This window comes from Schistocerca cancellata, chromosome 3, assembly GCF_023864275.1.
Source record: "Schistocerca cancellata isolate TAMUIC-IGC-003103 chromosome 3, iqSchCanc2.1, whole genome shotgun sequence".
Taxonomy (NCBI): domain Eukaryota; kingdom Metazoa; phylum Arthropoda; class Insecta; order Orthoptera; family Acrididae; genus Schistocerca; species Schistocerca cancellata.
Genome location: NC_064628.1, coordinates 814818164 through 814842614, shown reverse-complemented (window position 1 = coordinate 814842614; position 24451 = coordinate 814818164).

Genomic DNA, 24451 nt, shown 5'->3' with positions numbered 1-24451 from the left:
TGCCGGAGGGCACTTTACGTGCCACTGTCATTACCTCCCTTTCCTGTTCCAGTCGCTTATGGTTCGCGGGAAGAACGACTGTCTAAAAGCCTCCGTGCGCGCTCGAATCTCTCTAATTTTACATTCGTGATCTCCTCGGGAGGTATAAGTAGGGGGAAGCAATATATTCGATACCTCATCCAGAAACGCACCCTCTCAAAACCTGGCGAGCAAGCTACACCGCGATGCAGAGCGCCTCTCTTGCAGAGTCTGCCACTTGAGTTTGTTAAACATCTCCGTAATGCTATCACGGTTACCAAATAACCCTGTGACGAAACGCGCCGCTCTTCTTTGGATCTTCTCTATCTCCTCCGTCAACCCGATCTGGTACGGATCCCACACTGATGCGCAATACTCAAGTATAGGTCGAACGAGTGTTTTGTAAGCCACCTCCTTTGTTGATGGACTACATTTTCTAAGGACTCTCCCAATGATTCTCAACCTGGTACCCGCCTTACCAACAATTAATTTTATATGATCATTCCACTTCAAATCGTTCCGCACGCATACTCCCAGATATTTTACAGAAGTAACTGCTACCAGTGTTTGTTCCGCTATCATATAATCATACAATAAAGGATCCTTCTTTCTATGTATTCGCAATACATTACATTTGTCTATGTTAAGGGTCAGTTGCCACTCCCTGCACCAAGTGCCTATCCGCTGCAGATCTTCCTGCATTTCGCTACAATTTTCTAATGCTGCAACTTCTCTGTATATTACAGCATCATCCGCGAAAAGCCGCATGGAACTTCCGACACTATCTACTATGTCATTTATATATATTGTGAAAAGCAATGGTCCCATAACACTCCCCTGTGGCACGCCAGAGGTTACTTTAACGTCTGTAGACGTCTCTCTATTGATAACAACATGCTGTGTTCTGTTTGCTAAAAACTCTTCAATCCAGCCACACAGCTGGTCTGATATTCCGTAGGCTCCTACTTTGTTTATCAGGCGACAGTGCGGAACTGTATCGAACGCCTTCCGGAAGTCAAGGAAAATAGCATCTACCTGGGAGCAGCAACAACCTCCTCAGATCTACTGGTAAAGGGGTCCGAAAGATATCACCAGTATGTGTTGGTGTTCGGTAATAAACATTGTAGTCGATAGTGTGACACAGGATATGTGAGAATCTGCTAATTGGAGCCGTTGAGAGGACGTACTGTGTATCCATGATGTTACAGCAGTATTGGCTGCCGTCTGAGTACACTATAGCAGACCCTGTTGAATCCTTGCAGTGCTATATTGTGCAGCGATTTAGGAAATGAATCTATGACCCCTTTTGATCGGATATGCTCGTCAATGCATTGAAGTCACAATTCGCCACACGAAATCTGCCGTCCCCCCTTCCCCTCATGGCTGGACATGCATAACTTTTTACAGCAATAGTAGTCTCATCACTTCCCACACACATCTGGCGATATGGCGGAACACTGACCACAGTAACTTCACGTTCCAACAGCGTAACATTCCTGACATGTAGCGTGATCGTCATTCATAGGTGTACAGTGTCAGAAAAATTATAGTCTGTCTACACTCACAACATCTGGGTGCCGTTTTGCATGGCCTACCATAGCTTTCCAGTAGCAAACTCCTCCCGCCACATCATCGTTATCACATATTCGTTGAGGAGTAAAGCGTTTAATTACAATTAAAAAGCCCTCGCGTCTTTTATCTATGTTATCTACATTCTTGCACGATATTCAGCGTATGCCAGAGCAGGAAGAACTGACACACTTAATGTAGAAAGAGTAACTCACAAGTTTCTAGCTAACTTCAACAAAAACCTCACCCCCCCCCCCCCCACACACACAGACGTCCCATCGCCATGAGATGTCTCTATTTCGTCACTTCCACTTATTTAACGTATGGGTATTCCAGTGGCTATTGGTGTATTCCCATCCACACTCTGTCCTTGTCGTATCGCTGGAATGATCTATGGTTCAATGGATGGTGCGTATGTTGGAGTGCAGTTAGGGTTGCCATAATCGAAGGACGAAAATCAAGGACAAAATTCGGTGATTATAAAGATCTGGTTGAAACACGGACCGATATGTTGTGCAAGTGACCATTGGTTTGCATTTCAGTTGAATCTTCATGATTACTTTACAGTGCTAATTATGAAGATGTGGTTACAACCTCGAATCACACATGTCCTTTCACCTTTCTGCACATCAGCCAAATCTTCATAATTACCGCGGGCGCTGATAACCTCGCTGTTGTGCGCCCTAAAACACCAACCATCATCATCGTCATCATTCATAATTAGCATAATTCAAACAGTAATTCTGTCAGCAAAGAAGTTGTAATTAACAAGGAAAATTAATCCAAGCATTAATGGTGTATATAAAGGAGTGGTCAATGATGAAGAAAATTAATTGCAATTGACATTAAATAACTTTTTTATTAAAGTACTGAACACAAATTATTAACATGTACACAATTGTGCTGCTACAGTCGATATATATCTTTCACTTTATGCTTTAAACCAGTCATATTTCTCTGAGCCCTGGACAGAAGAAAGAAATTCGCCCCGGTTCTGAATCAGTCTATGAAAATCTGTGCAATTTGTGTTTTTCATGTTATATTGGATTTGGAGCGTTGCATTGACTGATGATAAAGCTAGCCTGTTTCTTTCTTCTGTCCATTGTGCATTCACTAGGAAAAACACTCTCTCCATATTGGCATTATGCCCTGGAATGGAGAAATAGTACTGCACAATAGCAAGCAGTTCTGAATACTGCTCTTTAGAAACACAGTCCTCAAAAAATTTAACCCACTTTTTATGATGCATTATCTCCAAATTCTGGTTATCTTCTCAAAACTTGCGTAATTTTTTTTTTTTTACTTACTAGCCACTTTTTTCGCGGACATTTTCCTCTTCGTCCAGGACACCCGTCTTCGAGCATAAAATCGCGAACTTTCCGCGAAATCCACGACGAATGGCAACCCTAAGTGCAGTAAAACTACAAACTATGCACATTATACTGTTGTCAGTGATGGATGAGCTAACTGCTGAGGTAGGAGCTCTATAACAATAATTTGTGTCGTATTTTTCCTCAATTTTGAGCACTTGTTATCAGTTTCGCAATTTTACCAAGTTTTCCATAATTTCGACGCGTTTTATCCAATTACTCGAGTTCAAAAACACTGCTCTATAAGACTTCTCTCGTGAACAAAACATCTCATTTTGTCAATCTTGCGATACTATCACCCAGTGACATTTCAGCATGGTTATCAGTTTCTGTATCATTGCTAAACCACCACTTTGCGTGAACATATCATGAACTCTTCTACACGGGCTACATCACATGCTGGAAATACTGGTTTGTAGTGTGTGAAAAAGCCAAAATCAGAGAGTAGGTGCAAAAACTAAATTCAAACACTTCATAAATTTGGCAAGATTTTGTCCCAATGTCCATCGCCCCCTATGTGGTTGGAAGACACAAAGTATTCTCACATTCGTGGGATAAAGTTGAGGATTGAAGGATCTCACCATCACCTTTGGTGATTACCTCCCCAACAACCGAATCATATCCATAGCAGCATTATGTCCTCTATTTCAAAACGAGTTACCCTCTTATTGAACCTATCGGCTAAGGATCCTGAGAAAAATTCTAGAGACCTCTATCTCTCTCTATGCATTTCATAACTCTTCCTCTGTCTTTAACCAACGCTCAAAAAATGGTTCAAATGGCTCTGAGCACTATGGGACTCAACATCTTAGGTCATAAGTCCCCTAGAACTTAGAACTACTTAAACCTAACTAACCTAAGGACATCGCACACACCCATGCCCGAGGCAGGATTCGAACCTGCGACCGTAGCAGTCCCGCGGTTCCGGACTGCAGCGCCAGAACCGCTAGACCACCGCGGCTGGCTAAACCAACGCTCCCTGCAACGTTGTAACCAATTTAATTTGGAAGTGACCAGAATTAGGAGGGTCCTACACCGGATACATTCGATGTTTCACAAAGGAACAGAACGAGCTTCACTTCACATAGTCAATACACTTTGACATTTTCCTTTTGGAAAGAGTATAACATGTGTTCCAAACTTGTACAACAGACTGACACTAGTGATATACACCGGTATTCTCATTTCAATACTATAACTGCCATTCTGCGAAGACTGTGCTACACCAGTCTTACTCCTGTCACAATATCTCTAGATGCATGCAAATTGAGGTGGTTAGCACTCCTTATTGGTGTAGAGCAGATATGAGACTGATACATTTGAGAGTGTTGTGGTGATAGCTTAGAAGAAGAAGAAGAAACATATGATATATGCATGACAGAGTTCCGAATGGAAGGAGTTGGAACATTTTAAGTAAATCACTTGTGTTGTCAATTCTGTAGCTCTGTTGTAGTGTTTGGTTTCCATACCAAGATGTTACTGGAAAGAGAAATGATCGTAGAACATCAACACACATTCCTGAGGCTTCATGGTTCTGCACTTAAACATGCTGTAATGTTAAAGCAGTGCGATTTCTGATATATTGGTTGCATGGAATGCAATGCTGTTAAAACTCCAATGCAGGAAATATACACTGAAGAGCCAAAGAAAATTGTACAACCGCCTAATATCGTGTAAGGCATATCGGGGGTATCATATCACTCCAACTGCACATGCCCCACACCATTACAGAGCCCCCACCAGCTTGAACAGCCCCTTGCTGACATGCATGATCCATGGATTCATGAAGTCTCCATATCCGTACACGTCCATCCACTCGATAGAATTTGAAACGAGAGTCATCTGACCAGACAATATGTTTCCAGTCATCAACAGTCCAATGTCGGTGTTGATAGGCCCAGGCAAGACGTAAAGCTTTATGTCATGCAGTCATCAAGGGTATATGAGTGGGCCTTTGGCTCCAAAAGCCCATATTGATGATGTTTCATTGAATGGTTCACAAACTGACACTTGTTGATGGCCCAGCATTGAAATCTGCAGCAATTTACAGAAGGGTTGCACTTCTGCCACGATTCTATTCGGTTGGCGTTGGTTCTGCTCTTGCAGGATCTTTTTCTGGCCGCAGTGCTAACAGAGATTTGAAGTTTTACTGGGGTCCTGATATTCACGGTACACTTGTGAAACGGTCGTAAGGGAAAAACCCCAGTTCATCGCTACCGTGGAGATGAGGTGCCCCATCGCTCATCACTTCATTCAAACTCACTTAAATCTCTATTAACCTGGCATTGTAGGAGCAGTAACCGATCTAACTGCGCCAGACACTTGTTATCTTATATAAGCACTGCCGATTGCAGTGCTGTGTTCTGCCTGTTTACATATCTCGGTATTTGAATATGCATGCCCATACCAGTTTCTTTTGTGCTTCAGTGTATTTCCAACACCTAACATACATTCATTCTGCAATTTTTCTATCCCACTCACTGTGTTCAGAAACTATAAGATAAGTAATGTCTTCTACACCAAAGAAAAAGAAGACATAGATTCTTTGTGATATATACACTATATCGCTTTCCAGAGGCTTATGGCGTCCACTGGTCACATCTGATTACTGTTCAGAAATTATGCTATGCTTGCATCAGTCGTATAAAATGACAGTCAGCAACAGAAAATGCTGGAAACAGTGACATCTTATGAGGAAATAGACAAATGCATGCCAACAGTGTTTGACATGCGAAATTATGTGCATTGCTGCAGTAATTGGTTCAAATGGCTCTGAGCACTATGGGACTTAACATCTATGATCATCAGTCCCCTAGAACTTAGAACTACTTAAACCTAACTAACCTAAGGACAGCACACAACACCCAGTCATCACGAGGCAGAGAAAATCCCTGACCCCGCCGGGAATCGAACCCGGGAACCCGGACGTGGGAAGCGAAAACGTCTGCAGTAATTCCATAAGCAGAATATAGTCTCTCCCACACACAAAATCTGCCAAGCAAATGGACTGCAGTTATGAAACTGAAGACTCGATGTATATCCAAGATGTGGCAGGGAAATTGAGTACTTCACATAGATCCTTGCTCGTCTAGCAGAGGGTGCCATAATAGATTTTCCATCGGTTTGTTGGACATGATTCATCTCACATGCGTTGGAAGCTGTCTGCTGAGTGTGGTATTGGAAGATTTCCTGTTAACGACTGCAGGTAGATATAGCACTCTAAGTCACACACATAAAGTGCAATTACAATTGCAGGTTGTACCTCAAAACTCCAAAAGCCCGAGAAATCAGCGGAAAAGAACCGTGAAATGTGTAGTAAATGACCTGGCTCAACATCTCCCTCTCTCTAGAATGTATCATTAGTCACCATTAAATTATACCTCGCTGCAACCCTTCTCATCCGATTACTCCATCTACTTTTTATCATCCTTTAACGCAGAACCATGTCAACTGAGAGGCAAATGGTTCTCTTTTCTAGGAAAGCATCCAAGACAGCAGTCAGACTGCATATCGCCCTATTATGTCAGTAGACATACAGCAGAGTGTAGTTAAAAATCATGCAGCGACCGTTCTATAAGTTATTTATTAGCTGACACTGCGTAGTTGTGATTGGTAGAGGGCACAGAGAAGCACACTGTAAATAGTGCATATTGCAGTTTCCAAGCTGGTAATACGAGGGTCACTCCAAAAGAAATGCCCACTACTTTTGTAAAAATACAATTTTCATTCTGCTTGTGTGATAGTTTTACAGTGTGTAGATACATCCTTCCCGCTTGTTTCCAAACTTAGTTCAACCTGTTCCCGTGAGTGGCACCGTCACAGCATTTCTTCAAGACGGCTGCAACACTTGACGTTCGTCACCCCCATCCTCACCTACCTTGGCCTCACCATTGACCTTCACCTCACCTGGATCCCTCATCTCCGCTCCATCCAATCCAAAGCCCACAACCGCCTCCGACTCCTCAAACTCCTCTCTGGCCGGACATGGGGGTTGCACCCCTCTACCATCCTCCACACCTACAAATCCTTAATCCGTCCCATCCTCTGTTATGCCAGTCCTGCCTGGATATCTGCCCCCCACCCCAAATTCTATAAGTCCCTCCAGATCCTTGAGCGTCATGCACTCCGCCTCGCCTTCCGTATTCGCCTCCCGTCCCCTACGCGGATTCTCTATGATCTCATTCCTTTCCCCCATCTGCTCCTATTCCTCGAACATATCCGCATCCTCTACACCTCCCGCCGTCTTGAACCCCCTCACCCCCTGGTTGCTCCTCTCCTCTCTGATCCCCGCCTCCTGCCACGTCTTCATCGTTGTGTCCCCCCTACCCTCCATCTCTACACCCTACATCTCCTTTCCCAAGGTGGCTTCCACCAACTCCCCCTCCTGGATGATGCCCTCTCCCCCTCCATTTATCCCTCCAATCAACTCTGATCCTCACTCCCCCTCCTTTCCTCTGTCCTTTTCCCGGGCTCCCTCCCCCCCCCCCTACCCTCCTCTTTCTTCCCCACCTCCCCTCTCTTTGCCCCCTTCTCTCCCCCGAGTCCTTTTACATTTCCCTCCTCTGCTTCCTCTCATTCCCTCTCGCGTCTGCCCTTCCCCCCTTTATTAGTCCTCTCCCTCCTTGGTTCCCTCCCTTTTCGTTTTTCCTCTCCTCCCTCCTTGTTTTTCCCCCTTCTCCAGGCCCCCCCCCCCCCCATCTGCCTTTGGATCGGGAGTGCCATATTTGTGCCGCCATTTTTGTGCAGTGTTTTACGGTGTGTTTTTCCCAGTGAGTGTTCCGTGTTGTGTCTTTTGGGAAGTGTAGCGAACAGCCATCATACTGTCGCTGGGTGTGAATTTTTTTATCTCTTGCGAACAGAAGCCAGACTGTCGCCGTGTTTTTTTTAATTGTGTGTCTACTATGTTACTTGTCTGATTCCTGTGTATTTTATCAATATTGCCATCCCCTTTTGCTTTCTGTTTTAACTTTCCGCATTTTTACGCTATTTTCCACTTTAAATCGCCATTTTATCGCCTGTTTTTTCTTGTTTCTTTCTTCTTCCTTTTCTTTAAAGAAAACGTCTGTAGGCTGTAGAGCAGCGTAGTAAACTGCTGCCAGCCCACCCCCTTCGGGGGAATTGAAAAAAAAAATAAAAAAAAAATTGACGTTCGTCAGAAGCAACGTACTGTCATAGAATTCCTGTGCTGTGAAAACGAGACAGTGGGAAACATCCACAAGAGGTTGAAAAAGGCGTATGGAGATGCTGCTGTCGATCGCAGTACAGTTACTATGTGGCCAAGCAGGTTACGTGATGAAAGTGGGCACGGCAATATTGAGGATTGTCCTCGCAGCGGCAGGCCTCGTACTGCACACACTCCAGACAATGTGCAGAGAGTTAACGAACTGGTGACTGCTGACAGACGCATCATAGTGAACGAATTGTCACACTACATTGGGATAGGGGAAGGAAATGTTTGCAGAGTACTGAAAGTGTTGGCGTTAAAAAAGGTTTGTGCCAGGTGGGTTCCTAGGATGTTGACAGTGGCTCACAAAGAAGCAAGAAAAACGGTATGCAGCGAACTTTTGGAACAGTACAAGAATGGTGGAGATGAATTTCTTGAAAGAATTGTGACAGATGATGAAACATGGCTACATAATTTTTCACCAGAGACGAAGAGGCAATCAATGGAGTGGCATCATGCAAATTCACCAATAAAAAAAATTCAAAACCACACCTTCTGCTGGAAAAGTTATGGCTACGGTGTTTTTCGATTCCGAAGGACTCTTGCTTGTGGACATCATGCCAAGTGGAACCACCATAAATTCTGATGCATATGTGACGACACTGAAGAAACTTCAAGCTCGACTGGAGAAACTTCAAGCTCGACTGGGTCATATTCGACCACATAGGCAAAAGCAGGATGTTTTGCTGTTGCACGACAATGCACGGCCACATGTCAGTCAAAAAACATGGAAGCGATCACAAAACTCAGATGGACAACACTGGAACACCCGCCTTACAGTCCTGACCTGGCTCCATGTGACTATCATCTCTTTGGGAAACTGAAAGACTCTCTTCGTGGAACAAGGTTTGAAGATGATGACTCCATTGTGCACGCTGCCAAACAGTGGCTCCAACAGGTAGGTCCAGAATTTTACCGTACGGGTATACAGGTGCTGGTTCCAAGATGGTGTAAGGCAGTTGAGAGGGATGGACATTAAGTGGAGAAATGAAAATATTGTGATTCTTGAGTTTCTCCCGGCGTATTTGATAATCAAAATATCCACGGGTATGCTGCCGGTCTATAGTGTCCAACGGGCACAATATTTCGGCGATCAAACATGTTGCCATCATCAGGTGAACTGACGGACTGAGCTCCTGTGAACGTGCCGGCACGGAGATCCGTACGCTATGGCTGCTCAGAGGGAACTGGGTTTGGTCGCGGCGGCGGCCGATTTAAATACCCTCCGCCCGCGCACTGGTGGGGAGCGCCAAAGATGACCTCGGTTTGAGGAAGGCCGGCGTGTACCAGATTCCGTGTCAATGTGGCAAGTCGTATATTGGTCAGACGATGCGTACCGTCGAGGATCGATGCCGTGAACACCAGAGGCACACTCGACTGATGTATCCGAGCAAGTCGGCGGTCGCTGAACATTGTTTGTCGGAAAATCACGCCATGGAGTATGACCGCACGAGGATTCTGGTACAGACGTCGAGATACTGGGACAGCGTTGTTAGAGAGGCCATCGAAATTCGCACCAATGACGACCTCATAAACCGGGACTGTGGCTATAATCTTAGCAAGGCTTGGGAACCAGCGATCGGGTTAATCAAGAGTAAATCGAGCAGACGTATAGTTGTGACGACCACGGCGGACAGAGCCATCACACCGACGTCATCTCAGACGCCGTCGCAATCTGTTCCACCGCGCGACCGTGGCGCTGGGCGCGGACGGCGGAGGGAGCGCGCCGCGGGCGGAGGGTATTTAAATCGGCCGCCGCCGCGACCAAACCCAATGGGAGAATGGCTCTCTATCCCACAGCGAACAATCACACACAAACGCACAAATTGGGAACAGTTCCGCGCCAATATAGCTACAGAACTGACCCAAGCCCCGCCTCCAACAGCAGACACTGTCGAGCAAACGCTGGAAGACCTCACGAAAGCGATCCTGCAAGCAGCTGAGGAAGCCACGCCTGCGCCAGCGGGTCTCCCCCGCCCCAGGCAACTTCCCCAGCACCTGCTCGCACAAATAAGACACAAGAACAGGATCGCCAAAGAGTGGAAACTCACAGGCAACAAAAACACAAGGAGGCTGCTCAACAGACTACAAAGAGAGTTGAAAGTCGCGCTCACTGAGCACCGCAACCAGCAATGGTCCGAAAGACTATCAACTCTCAACTTAGAAGACCACAGTCTATGGCAAGCCACAAAACAGTTCACGAAAAGACGCGCAAGAATGCCGCCACTGCACGGCGAACGTGGACTGCAGTTCAGTGCCGTAGACAAAGCAAACGCGCTAGCCGACGTGTTCGAGAAACAATTCACGCCAGCAGAGGCACAGGACAGGGAACACGTCGAAACAGTTCGCAGACAACTGGCCACCTTTTTAGCGGCAGAAGACGACGATGAATACACGCCACTCTTCAGCCCTGAAGACGTGGCAGGAGCCATCAAGTCACTGCCAGTAAAAAAGGCACCAGGCCACGACCAGCTCACCAACGAACTTCTAAAACATATCCCGCCACTGGCAATAACCCACCTAGCCGACATCTTCAATGAAATTACGCGATCACAAAAATTCCCGACCCAGTGGAAACACGCAGAAGTAGTCGCGATCGCAAAACCAGGAAAAGACCCGGTGTTCCCGCAGCACTACAGACCAATTAGTCTCCTGCCCACCCTCAGCAAACTGTACGAGCGCCTCCTCTTAACTCCGATTCAAGATCACATCAGAAGAGAGCAAATCATGCCAAAATTTCAATTCGGTTTCCGACAACAACACTCCGCCCCCCAACAAATAATGAGGGTAGTTGAAGCAGCTACAGAAAGCTTCAACCGAAAGGGCTATTGCGGGATTGTCTTATTAGACGTCGCCAAGGCTTTTGATTCAGTCTGGCACACCGGAATCTTGCACAAAATGTACACCCAAGGCTTCCCAGGGACGATAGTAAAACTCATACAGAGCTATCTAACCGGTAGGACATTCTCCGTTAAGATCGATAGATCACAGTCGAGCAGGAGAAGAATACGCGCTGGAGTGCCCCAAGGGTCGGTACTGGGTCCTACCCTGTACAACCTCTATACAGCCGACATCCCTGTCACGCAGCACGTCCAAACAGCACAATATGCAGACGACACTGCATTCTTCTCCTGCTCCACGAACAGGAACCTGGCAACGAGAAGATTACAAACCGCATTAAATAGCACAGACCAATGGGCCAAGAAATGGCGCATCTCATTAAATACCGAGAAGACGCAGGCGCTAATGATAACTAGACGCTACGGAAAACGCCGACCCCTAAGAAGACCCATCCAACTGCTGCAGCTACAAGGGCAAAATCTCCCCTGGAGAAACACGGCGAGATACCTCGGTGTGACACTGGACAAGCGACTGACTTGGAAGTGCCACATCGAGGAACTCCGCAAGAAAGCCCTTGGCAGAATGCAAGTCCTGTACCCAATTCTGAATGAACACAGTTCACTAGACCCCAGCACTGGAGTGGCGGTCTATAGAAGCCTTATTAGGCCGATACTGGAATACGCATGCCCCGTATGGGGCTATGCTGCCAGATCGACAATAGGCCGCCTACAAAAAATTCAAAACAGAGCCCTCCGGAGAGCTCTACACGTACCTCCACGATTCCCCACAGCAGATCTACATGCAGCTGCGGATATCGAAACACTACACACATGGTTCCGACACCTGGCACAACAGTTTTATGCCACAGCCGGTACCGCACAAAACCAACTAATCAGTACACTAGGTCAATACGATCAAAGAAACGATAAATACAAAAGACCAAAATCAATACTCTCCTGAGTAAAGAAAGAAACACACACCTCTCACCAAAACAGTAAAACAAAAGATCAGCACATACCCACACACCAAATCAAAGTGAAGGAAATGTCCCCAAGGGACAACAACCTTCCCCGCAACACTTCCAATACGAGGAAGAAATTAGAGAGTAGAGAGACCAAACCCAGTTCCCTCTGAGCAGCCATAGCGTACGGATCTCCGTGCCGGCACGTTCACAGGAGCTCAGTCCGTCAGTTCACCTGATGATGGCGACATGTTTGATCGCCGAAATATTGTGCCCGTTGGACACTATAGACCGGCAGCATACCCGTGGATATTTTGATTAATGAAAATATTGTTCCTAAAGGATGTTATCTACACACTGTATAACTTTCAAACTTGTAGAATAAAAGATGGATTAAAAAAAAATAGTGTGCATTTCTTTTGGAGTGACCCTCATATAACGCTCTTTAGCTAAGGAGGATGTAAAGTTTAGCACAGTCACATGTCCAGATGCTTTAAATACTGTTTGTTAGAGTTTAAAACACTTAAGCAGTCTTGCACAGTGTTAAACATGAGAAGCACTCTGTAACTGTGTATTGCAGTTTTCAAGCTGCTAATACAATAATGCTCTTTAGTTAAGGTGGACATAAAGCTTATCATAGTTATGTGTCCAGACACTTTATAAAAATCTATAAGGTGGTTGACAATAACTTTGGGTCTCACCTGGGCTTGTGATCTGACATATACTGTATAAATTTATTACTCTACATTTGGTGCTCATCTAATCTGTTTGAGCCGTCTTATTGTGCTCCACGGAAATTTATTTTTCCCCGATCCTCAGTGCACACATTTCAGCTTCTTCTCGTATTCCTCTGCTGTCACATGTACAAGAATTTTCCTACACCAAGCTGACATGTAAGTGCTCCCTCATTCACCCTCAATTTTCCCAAATTTTGACGTATTTTCCCTCAATTTCTCCAGGTCTTCTGTCAATTTTTGTGATTTTATCGATATTATGTCATGTCCGTTTCTGTGTTTATGACCAAACTTCTGATCACATATTCTAAAATTGCTTGTGAGTGCAGTACAGTTGTCAACACCTAGCGCAACTGCACAGTTTCTCTCTCTCTCTCTCTCTCTCTCTCTTTCTCTCTCTCTTTCTCTCTCTCTCTCTCTCTGTGTGTGTGTGTGTGTATGTATGTGTATGTGTGTATCGGATTCGTAAGGAAGGCCCCCAGATCCTTATCCAGACCTTCAGCCAGTGAATCCAGTTTGAGACATTGCTGCTCTCAGCGTCCTCTTCTGGTGGTATTATGAACTAACGCAGTCAGTATCTGCACAGCAGGATGAACACTTAGAGCAGCTGCATCCATTAACCTCGTGCAGAAAGTGTGTCTTTGGGAGCAGAAGAGGAAGTGAGTCTGGTATCAAATTTCAAAGGAAGCTGACATCCACTATCATGCATTCCTCTGCAGCTTATTGGCGCCTCCCAATGCAGTACTCTAGGCTCAAATGGTTGCCAACAGTTTGGTGCTTGTGGTGCAGTGGGGCATGTGTAAAGAAGAGATTGGGAGGTTTATTGCCAGAGCAATAACAATGTAATTATGTGCAGTGAGTTAGGCTGATGGCGATTTCATGATGGTGTTCCTTGTGCGATCAGAAAGAAGTGATGTAGTTATGTATTTAATCACTCATTTCGACGATTTTACAAGACCTGCATCTTTCAAAATTAAATAAACAGCTGTGAATGATGAGCTTTTCCCATCAAATAAAGACATCCAGTCAGTGCGAATTGGTATACAAACTGAAATTTATAAATAAATAATGTTTTTATGCCTTCTGCAATATGGTTGACATTCATTTCAATTTCGTATTATGAGATCCTTCCTCTCCAGCACAGATTGAGTCCTTCTCCCACTAATTTTTTCTGGAGGGGTTGGGATGGGAAGGCGTGAGAGATGGGGGTGGGATATCCTCTGATGACACAGACTGAGTCTTCTACCTGATAATTTCCAGATGGAAGGTGGGAATGGGAGAGGGAGAGGGGATAGCTGGGGGATTTTCAAGAGGGGGAGGGGTTAAGTAATTTATCAATTTACTTAATTAGTAAATTAATTTGGTATCAAAAATGTGCTTGTATCGGTGAGAGGGAGGGATTGGAGCTTTCCCAGTGAGTGGGGGAGGAGGAGGGGGAGAGGTATCGGTGGATATTTCTTAGAAGGATGAATTATCCCAAGAGGCTCATAAATAAACCCCCAGAGGCTCACAAATGAGTTAACAGAACAGAATGTTTGCCTCTGAACGTATGCTTGCCCCTGAATGTATGCAACCACACAAACAAACTCTCTTTACCCTACTACTCCTGCAATCTTCTAGCAGCATGGGCACACAAACACATACAAAACAAGAATAAATGATAAATAGAGAAAACATTTGAGATTGCAGTAATAAAGCAAAATGAAGCATGACCATATGTTTCCTATGTTATCTATATCCTGGTTACCAATATGATTACCCAAATCCTGCCATGGTGAGATGACCTGACAAAGTCATCTGCATCTTGCACCTCCCCATGCCAATGAGTCAATCCCTTTCACTCAGCTCTTCAACAGCAGACTGGTTCCCCTGTAACTCATACATTCGACTTCAGGCAAAAGTAGATTTTTACATTGTACATGGTAGGATGTAACGTTGCTATCACAGCTCTACAGTGATCAGACAGAGCATAAAGACCATCTACCTAATAGCCAGTATGTTCACCTTTGGCATGGATAACAGCGGAAATGCATCATGGCTTGAAAGCATTGGAGCCTTGTTAGGTTGCTGGAGGGAGTTGGCACCACATGTACACCCACAAGTTACCTAATTCCTGCAATTTCTGGGGAAGGGACGATGAGTTCTGGTACCATGTTCAGTCACATCCCAGATGTGTTTGATTGAGTTCAGATCTGTCGAGATGGAAGGCATGTCAGTTGGATCTTGCCACTGTGTTCCTCGAACCACTCCATCACACTTCTGATCTTGTGACATGGCACTTTATTTTGCTTAAAAATGCCACAGCCATCTGGTTACATAATCATGATGATGGGGTGTATGTGGTCTGCAGCCAGTGTATGATACTCCTTGGCCATCATGGTGCCTTGGACAAGCTCCACTGGACACATGGATGCCCATATGAATGTTTCCCAGAGCATAAAGGAGTGGTCACCAGATTGTCTCCATCCTATAGTACAAGTGTCAAGGAGCTGTTTCCTGGAGGACAGTGGATTAGCGCGCCTCCATTGGCACAGTGAAGAATGTATCATGATTCGTCAGATCATGCAATGCCCTGCTTCTGCACCGGCATCCAGTGCCGATGGTTATGTGCCTATTTCAGTTATAGTTGCCAATGTCATGATGTTAACATTGGAACATGCATGGGTCGTCAGCTGCAGACATCTGTAATGAGGGGTGGCTGCCCAACCCCACAATGTCTGGATGTGGTTTCACCTTGTTTTCACCATGTATTGAAGACATTCACCATAGTACTGCTCAAACACCCAACAACCATGTAGTTTCCAAAATACCCATGCTGAGCCTCCAAGCCATCACAATCTGCCCTTGATCAGACTCAGATACTACATGCACCATGTGTGTTTCTGACTATCAGTCATTCCTTGCCATGTGACACTGTTGTCACATGGATGGGTTTATATCGATAGAAGGTCAGCAGTCACAATGTTCTAGCTGATCATTGTATATATGCAGGTGGTATGCTGTAAAATGTGAACATTCAGCTGCATGTGCCCAACATTTGACCAAACCTATAATCATGAGCTTGCTGAGGAGCTGTTGTCATATTACTTTCCATTGGTCACACTATGTGTCGAGCACTCACATTCATGGACGTGACATTCTCTCCCACAAATAACTCTCTACTCTCTCGCAGATATGTACCCAGAAACAGTCGTGTGGGTGGGCATGGTGGACACCTTACATTAAACTCCCTGAAGTCCAAAACTCGAAAGTATGGTGCTACACAACTATGGTGTGCCCAAATCTCTAATGAAAGATGGTACAACACAACTATGGCATGCTTGAAGCAGGAACAATAAAGATACACAACCAAGAAAGTGGCTCAACACTCATATGGCACGTCCAAAAACCCTTTCAATTGGCATACAGAAAGTCCCTTTCCAACATCGTTACAGTCATAGAGGTTATCAAAAATCGAGACACAGAAGAACATATAGTTCGAGCCCCTATTGCCTAGGATGGTTGTGATTCTCCTACACAGCTGGAAGTTGGACACAGTGACTGAGGAATGACACATTGACATTTTATCAACGTGAGAATAAAGCATGTTCATGCATGTTAACGTACCATGCCATAATTACTACATTAGTTACCCTACTATGTGTTAAAAACAATATAGTAACACTTCAACTTACATTTATACAATGGACACACTTATCGTAAATTGCTAACCTCTCTCTTTATTTCCTCCGTCCAACAGCGTGTGTGGGTTTACTGTGAGCCATATCTGCATGAGCATGAAATCAGTGTCTTACTTGACTCACATTTCTCTGTTGAGAATTAGATAAAGCCACTTTACAAGAATGGTGATAAATATGATGTTAGTAACTTTAGGCCTTTATCAATGTTGTCAAGTTTCTCAAAAATAATAGAAAGGATAATGTATCAGAGACTATACAAATTTCTTATTAAGAATAGAATATTGGTTAATGCGCAAAATGGTTTCCGAAAAAATAAATCAACTGAAACAGCTATCTTCAATTTTTTGCAACATGTTCTAAATTCCATAAACAGAAAGGAATTAAATTGTGGATTGTTTTTAGACTTATCAAAGGCCTTTGATGTCATCGACCATAAGTTACTGCTTAGGAAGTTATATGCCTATGGGATACGTGGAGTTGCCCACAAATGGTTTGAATCATATCTGTCACACAGGTATCAGAAGGTGGAGATAAGCCAGGCAGATAGGACATATTCATCAAGATTCGAGAGAGTTTTGTGTGGAGTACCCCAGGGATCTGTATTAGGGCCATTACTGTTTTTAATATCTATCAATGACCTACCAAGTCAACTATCTGAAGCAGAGGCAGTACTGTTTGCTGATGATACAAGTTTGTTTGTTAAAGCAAATAGTGAAGCTGACTTACAGGAAAAAGTCACATTAGCAACAGACGAAGCAGACAGATGGTTTAATGAAAACAGACTCATTGTGAATGCCAAAAAAACAACGTGAATCAACTTCAGACATATTACAAATAAAATAAAAACTAACCTTACAGTAGAACTGGGTAAGTGTAAGATTGAACAAGCATCATACACTAAATTCTTGGGAGTATGGTTTGATGAACACTTAAGATGGGAAAAGCATGTAATATAATTGAACAAAAAATTAAGTCAAATATGGTATATACTTAGAATGCTTAAAAGCTCATGTAATATTAAAACAGTGTTATGTGTTTATTTCTCATTCATGCACAGTTTATTAAGATACGGCGTACATCAGGCTGTTCCAGCTTGTCGGCTCCGTTGTGAGCCGCGGAGCGCTCCCTGCTCCAGGGAGCCGTGTCGCTCGCTGTGACCATTCAAGTGGGCCGGCACGCCGGCAGGTGGCACGGAAGGCTGAGGCAGGCGGCAAGGCAAGCGTTTTGATGTGCCAGTTGTGTCTTACAAGATCGACAACCTCATACTTTTAGCTCCTAAGACGTGGTGACATGCTACACCAGGAAAAACGATGTTCAGGAAATAAATAAGAAACAACTGTTTTATAAGAAATTGCATACTAAATTTATTGGGCCTCTGTAGCTTGACTTTTCTTTTCATTGCAAGATCGAAAATATCAGGCGTCAAAGTGTTCACAGCGGTAATGCGGAGGATGGCCTTCATTGTTGCATCCTGAAGAAACGATCGTTCCTTACTTTTTACTCTTTTCATTGCTGAGAAAAGCTGCTCACAACAATACGTAGATCCAAACATGCCCATGATCTGAGCAGCATTGTTGTGAAGCTTGGGAAATGTTTTTTGCTGTAATGAACGATACCATCATGACAAATCCAACGTGTTGTAGCACCTGTCTTTCAACAAAGTTGAATTTTGCTAATCAATAATCTCCAAATGAAGTGATGATGACAAGTCATCGGGGGAAACTGAAAAAGGAATGCTGAACACCTTAAGTTCCATTTCCAAACTAGTGAGGTCTCGGAATCGTGTTTCAAACGACGTGATGAGCTGCTTTAACTTTGCTTGGTAATCGCCGAAAGTAGTACCTTCAGGTAGTTTTAAAGAAGCAAGACGATTGAAGAACGTTAAATGTCCATTATTCATATGCCTCTCAAATAAACGTAACTTTTGCATGAACTCTTTGATCTGGTCGTGCATGTCAACTATTAGCTGCCCTTTGCCCTGCAATGACAGACTTACATTATTTAGATGCATAGTTATGTCAGCTAGGAACGCCAGCTCTGATATCCATTTTATATCTTTCAGAAAAAGCATTTCTTCCCCTTTCATTTCGAGAAAAAGGGTTATTTCCTCACGAATGGCAAAGAAAATATCAAGAAATTTTCCCCGACTCAGCCAACGATCTGTACTGTGGTAAGGTATATCCCCATACTCCGCTTCCATATCTTTCAGGAATCCTTTGAATTGGCGATGATTCATACCATGACGCCGCACAAAATTCACACACTTCACGACATCTTTCATTATGCCACCTAGCTCTATTGTTTCAGCGCACAGTGCCTTTTGGTGAATAAAACAATGAAGAGTCAAAATGTCTTTCCCGAATTCGTCCCTGAGTTTATTTTTCAAACGAGAAGCATAACCTTGGTGACACCCGATCGTTTGTGGTGCACCATCTGTCGCTACAGAATGGAGCTTATCCCACGGCAAATTCATATTGTCTACTGATTCACAAACAGCTTCAAAAATGTCACGTCCTGTTGCGGTGTAATCGAGTGGTACCACATCCAACAGTTCTTCAGTTACTTGCAGCTCCACGCACAAAAACTGCAAGCTGAGCACAGTCCGATATGTCAGTGCTTTCGTCAAGCACTAGCGAAAATGCAACAAAGCTCTCCGTCTTTTTCCTGAGCTGTGTCTCTAAATCCGCTGCCATGTCTAGGATTCGACGAGACATTGTTTGCTTCGACAGGCAAACCCCTTCAATTGCCTGCACCTCCCTTGGAAACAAACATTCTGCAACGGCTACCATGCACGATTTTATGAGTGGTCCCACCGAAAACGGCTTGCCACTCATCGCAATGATGTGAGCCACCCTGCAGCTTGCTCGAATTGCAGACTCAGTAGTGTTTTCTCCACTCTCATTCACCTGAAAATTATAAACGCATTACAGATCACGAACTATGTTGCATGTTTTGATACCCTCCGTATTACGAAACCGTTTTTAAACTTAACGTCTCCTGGTATGTCGTTCTTAAGCCTGGCCACCAGTTCTCTGCGTGCAATGCCTTCTACCTGATCGTAGTGTGCTGCGTTGTATATTCGCAGAATTAATTACTTTATGACATACAAGACACTGCGGACGACCATCCCTCTCAATGAATAGAAAGGTATCCTCCAACAGAGGTACAGGGCTCCCGCGGCTAATCGTAGCTGTCATTGAACACGGATTATTGCGTCAGTTGCGGCTGCATGCGGCCAGGGGGCAGTGAGTTCGCTTTCCCCCTCCACGCGGGCTCCGAGCTGCCGCAGTGAGCGCTCCGGAGCGCTCCGGCTCCCTGGAGCTCGGTTGGAACAGCCTGGCGTACATTTTTGGGGGAACATCAGTCTAACAAACCACTCATTTAGACTACAAAAGAAGGCAGTCAGAATAATAAAACGCATAGGATACAGAGACTCTTGTAGGCAAGCTTTCAAAGAATTAAAAATCATGACACTACCATCTTTATACATATATGAAAGGATATGTTTCTTAAAAGAACACGAGGAATTTTCTACATTAAACAGAGAATTTCACAACTACGAAACAAGGAATAGGAATGATTTCCACAGAGAAATTCATAAAACAGCTATGTATCACAAAAGTGTACTATACCAACCCAAAATCCTCTACAGTGCTCTCCCCAAAGAACTAAAAATAATACCAAAACTGTACATATTTAAAAGAGAATTAAATAAACATGTTATTGAGCAATAGTTTTACAGTATTGAAGAGTTTATGAATCGTTGACAATAAAAGCGCAGTTAATATTTCCCTGACGTAATAAATATGTGTAATTGCTCTCATTGAAATACTTGCTGTTTCTATGAAAGTGTGAAACAGTGTTAATGTAAGAATGTAAATAATCTTTGATGTGAGAATCACAAACTTTTTTTTTTATCCTACTTGTATATTTTTATGTTAATGTTCTAAAAGTTCTATTAAAATTGTAATGTCTAAGTGACAAGTAAATTCAATTATAAATTTTCATGTATATGTATTTTAAATTGTATGTTTATTGACAAGTCCTATGTCATTTCCATGATGTACTACAAGGACGCTAATAAATTGAATTGAATTGAATTGAGCGTTAGGTGGATGCATTTTGGCCTGCTCACCAACACAATAATATGTGTCTCTCTGTCTCCAGTTACTATAGTACTGATGGTCATTGTTCTGTCTTTGTCAGTTTCTCTGATGTCTGAAATTTCGTCCTCTGTAATTTTGCTTATCAGAGGGCCCATTGCGGCGAAGCCTTCTGCCATTGTTGTTTCTTTGTGGTGCCTGGAAGTTGCTGTTAAAATTATTGTTCTGTCCCCTCTTTCGGCCACGAGATGCTTGTTTTTGAAAAACGAGTTTGAGCTTCCAGGGGAGGCTCTTGAACTCTCCTGTATTAGTGTCACATGTTCCAATGAGTGTGTGTTGGTAGTTGCTGGGCAGCTTAGAGAAGCAAAATTTTGTAATTGCAGTCTTACTGTGGGGCACATCTAATAATTATTTTCTTTCATTAATCCCTCAAATAGCTTTATAGTCCTTTTTTATCACAATACTTCAAGGTGTGGACACAAAACAATCTCTTGTTTACTGTGACATTGCAGTTTTTGAGACTAGTACATCCTGAAAAATGCATCCGCAAATTCCTCATCCATTGGCACATCGCTGTTACCCTGTGCATTTTTTCTGCAGCCTTGTCTTCTGTACATCCATAAACGAATTCCAGTTTCACCTATAATGGCCATGACACTGTTAATGCATGAGTGAATTGCAATAACGAGATTTTGTGGTGAGGCAATCCTCCTCCATTTTCCCGGAAATAAGTGCCTGTAGTCAAATTTCTGTCCCTCCCCCCCCCCCCCCCCCTCCCTCGTGTTTTCATTAATACTTTTTATTTATTTATTTTCTTAGCATCCTTGTATATCATCATTATAAAAATAATATAGGATTTGTCATACATTGACTTACATAGAAAATTGGACATGAAAAGATTTACAATGATATGTCCATAAATAAAATATTATTACATATAACATGAAACCATATGTGTAACAACATTCATAATATGCTAAATTAGAATAATAGAAGACCACAGTTTAGTTTTCAATGAGCATTTTGGGTCATTACGATGTAGGAAATAAGCTACTGTATATTGAATGCTGGTGATTTAAGTATTCCTTGACACTATAAAAACTCTTGCTAATTAACATTTTTTAAGTTCTTTTTTGAATATGTGGAATTTTGGTATACTTTTAATTTCAATTGGTAGTGCACTAAATAAGATTTTTGGCTGATAAAGAACACTTTTTTGATACATAGCTTTTGTGTGACTTTCTCTATGAAAGTCATCTCTATTTCTTGTTTTGCAGTACTGAACTTGTCTGTTTAACAAAGAATGTTCCTGGTGTGCCTTCATAAAACATATACTTTCATAAAACATATACTTTCATAAATATAGAGTCATGATTTGTAGTTCCTTGAAAACTTTTTTACACAATTCTCTGTGTGTCATACCTCTGATTATCCTTATCGCCCTCTTTTTAAGGACAAACGAGTGTTTGGCTGAACTGGTATTCCCCCAAAATATGATACCATATCTTAGTGTGCTATGTATGAGTGCAGAGTATGAACATAACACTGCATCAACACTACAGGAAAGGATTGCAGTTTTGTGTGTGAGTCATGTTTGCATGAGTGGGTGTATGTGTGTCTGCAGTCTCAGGCAACTGAAATCACACTCAGTGGTGTCAGTTGTCTGAGACTGCAGTTGTGTGTGCAAGTTGCATTTGTGTGTGTGTGTGTGTGTGTGTGTGTCTGTCATCTATTGCTGATGAAGGCCTTAACAGACGAAATTTTGTTGCGCCTATCTGCGACTCAGCATCTTTACTATATAGTGAGTAGTTACTTTCCGTTTCATAATATTGTTACCTGATTGTTTCACTGGGTGACAGTATTATTTTTACCTAACATGGATTTCAGTGTAGGTTTGTCTTGGTCTGATGGAAATTTGATATCAGTTCTGACAAACTCCAACCATTCTTCGTATAAACAGAATGTGATCTGTTGTGCACACTAGCAATACATTTTTTAGCTATTCCTCACAGAAATTATGAGTGTTTTACCTTACAGGTAACACTATTATGAAAAGGAAAGTAGCTACTCACCATATAGCAAAGCTGCTGAGTCGAGAGATAGGCACAACATAAAGACTGTCACAATTAAAGCATTTGTCTGTTACGGCCTTCATCAACAATAGATGATAGACACACACACACACACACACACACACACACACACACACACACACTCACTCACTCACTCACGCAAATCCAACTCGCACACACAACTGCAGTCTCAGACAACTGACACCACTGAGTGTGATTTCAGTTGTCTGAGACTGCAGACACACACACACCCACTCATGCAAACATGACTCACACACACACAACTGCAGTCTCAGGCAACTGAAACCACTGTGTGTGTGTGTGTGTGTGTGTGTGTGTGTGTGTCTGTAATCTATTGTTGATGAAGGCCTTAACAGACAAATGTTTTAGTTGTGAGAGTCAATTTGTTGTGCCTATCTGCGACTTAGCATCTTTGCTATATGGTGAGTAGCTACTTTCCTTTTCATAATATTGTTACATTCCATGCTGGATAAGGTGTTAACATTTCCAGTGGATTTCTAACCACCTTTTATCCCCGGCATCCAGGCTTACTACCCATCAAGAATAGACTGGAGCAGTAAGCAAAATTGTTTGCAGACAAACTCCAAGATACAGTGGAGTAAGAAACATAGAACTGTTTCCATACTTTTTAGCACTGTCTCCAATGTCTATGCCACTAGCATTGCACAGAGGAATAGTGAATGTGTTATTACTCTGTACAGCGTTAAGTGTGTTGTTATAGAGTTGTCATCAGATTGAGAGTTCAATGTAGTGTTAATTTTTGAAAATCTGCAATTTGATGACATGAAAGCAATCCTGTAAGATTAAAATTGATATAAATTATTTTCAAATTCAACACAAAATAACTACAACATTCAATTCTCAAAAACCAACAGCATTACTAGATTACTGTACAATGTGTGTAACAACTACCCAAGAATTTTGAAAATATACATCAACATTGAGAATACAATGCAGTGCACTTTTATAAACGTAAAGCATGTCATGGAAACCATCCAGCATATGATACACTTATGTATACAGATTTTATATGGAACTGTCTAATGAATCACTATAGAGCTCACCCATCAGAACACTTTGCATGTCATATTCCAACATAGTAAACCACTTCGACAAAGCAAGCTATTTCTGGTCTACATTCCCCTATACAACTACCCTTCTAGTAGTAACTAGCTAGGAGATGTCCAAATCAGGAACACATTCCATCAGCTATTTATAGATAGTATTCATCCCCCAACACTATGTAAAGTCTGCAAATACATTATTCACTCACCCAGAATGTAAAATAATAAACCACTGAGCAGGGTAATGGTATTTCTATGATGTCACTCAACAGGTACTAACCAACATGTTTCTGAGTTTAGAATTAAAGATGGAGCTCCAAGATGGCAATCCTTGATTTCATCAGTGACATTAGTATCCAAAATAGCAATCCAGGTGATCCAAAATGTCATCAATGAAGTCAGAATCTAAGACGGCTTAACTGGGGATACAGGCACAGTCCAAAATAGCTGCTCCAATTTCTGTGATGCTATGGTTGTGTCCCCCACCACTCACCCTCAGTTTTCAGGCTTATAAACCATGAAGTTTATCTACCACTTGTGTTCACTTCCTCAACACAGTCAGTCACAGGATTATGCGGCATAGAATGGGGTGACAATCTTGAGTGGCATGCATTCATACTTTAATTCCAATCTGTTTGATATGCATAATTTCAGTTATAAATTATTGTGATTTGTCATGTATGCTTCTTCTGCTCTAAAGTGTCTAAAATACCTCAATTTGTTGGTGGGGTGAGGAGTTCAGCTGAAAAACCCTTTGAAATTGGGTGGTACATTTAAAGATATCTGCTTGGTAA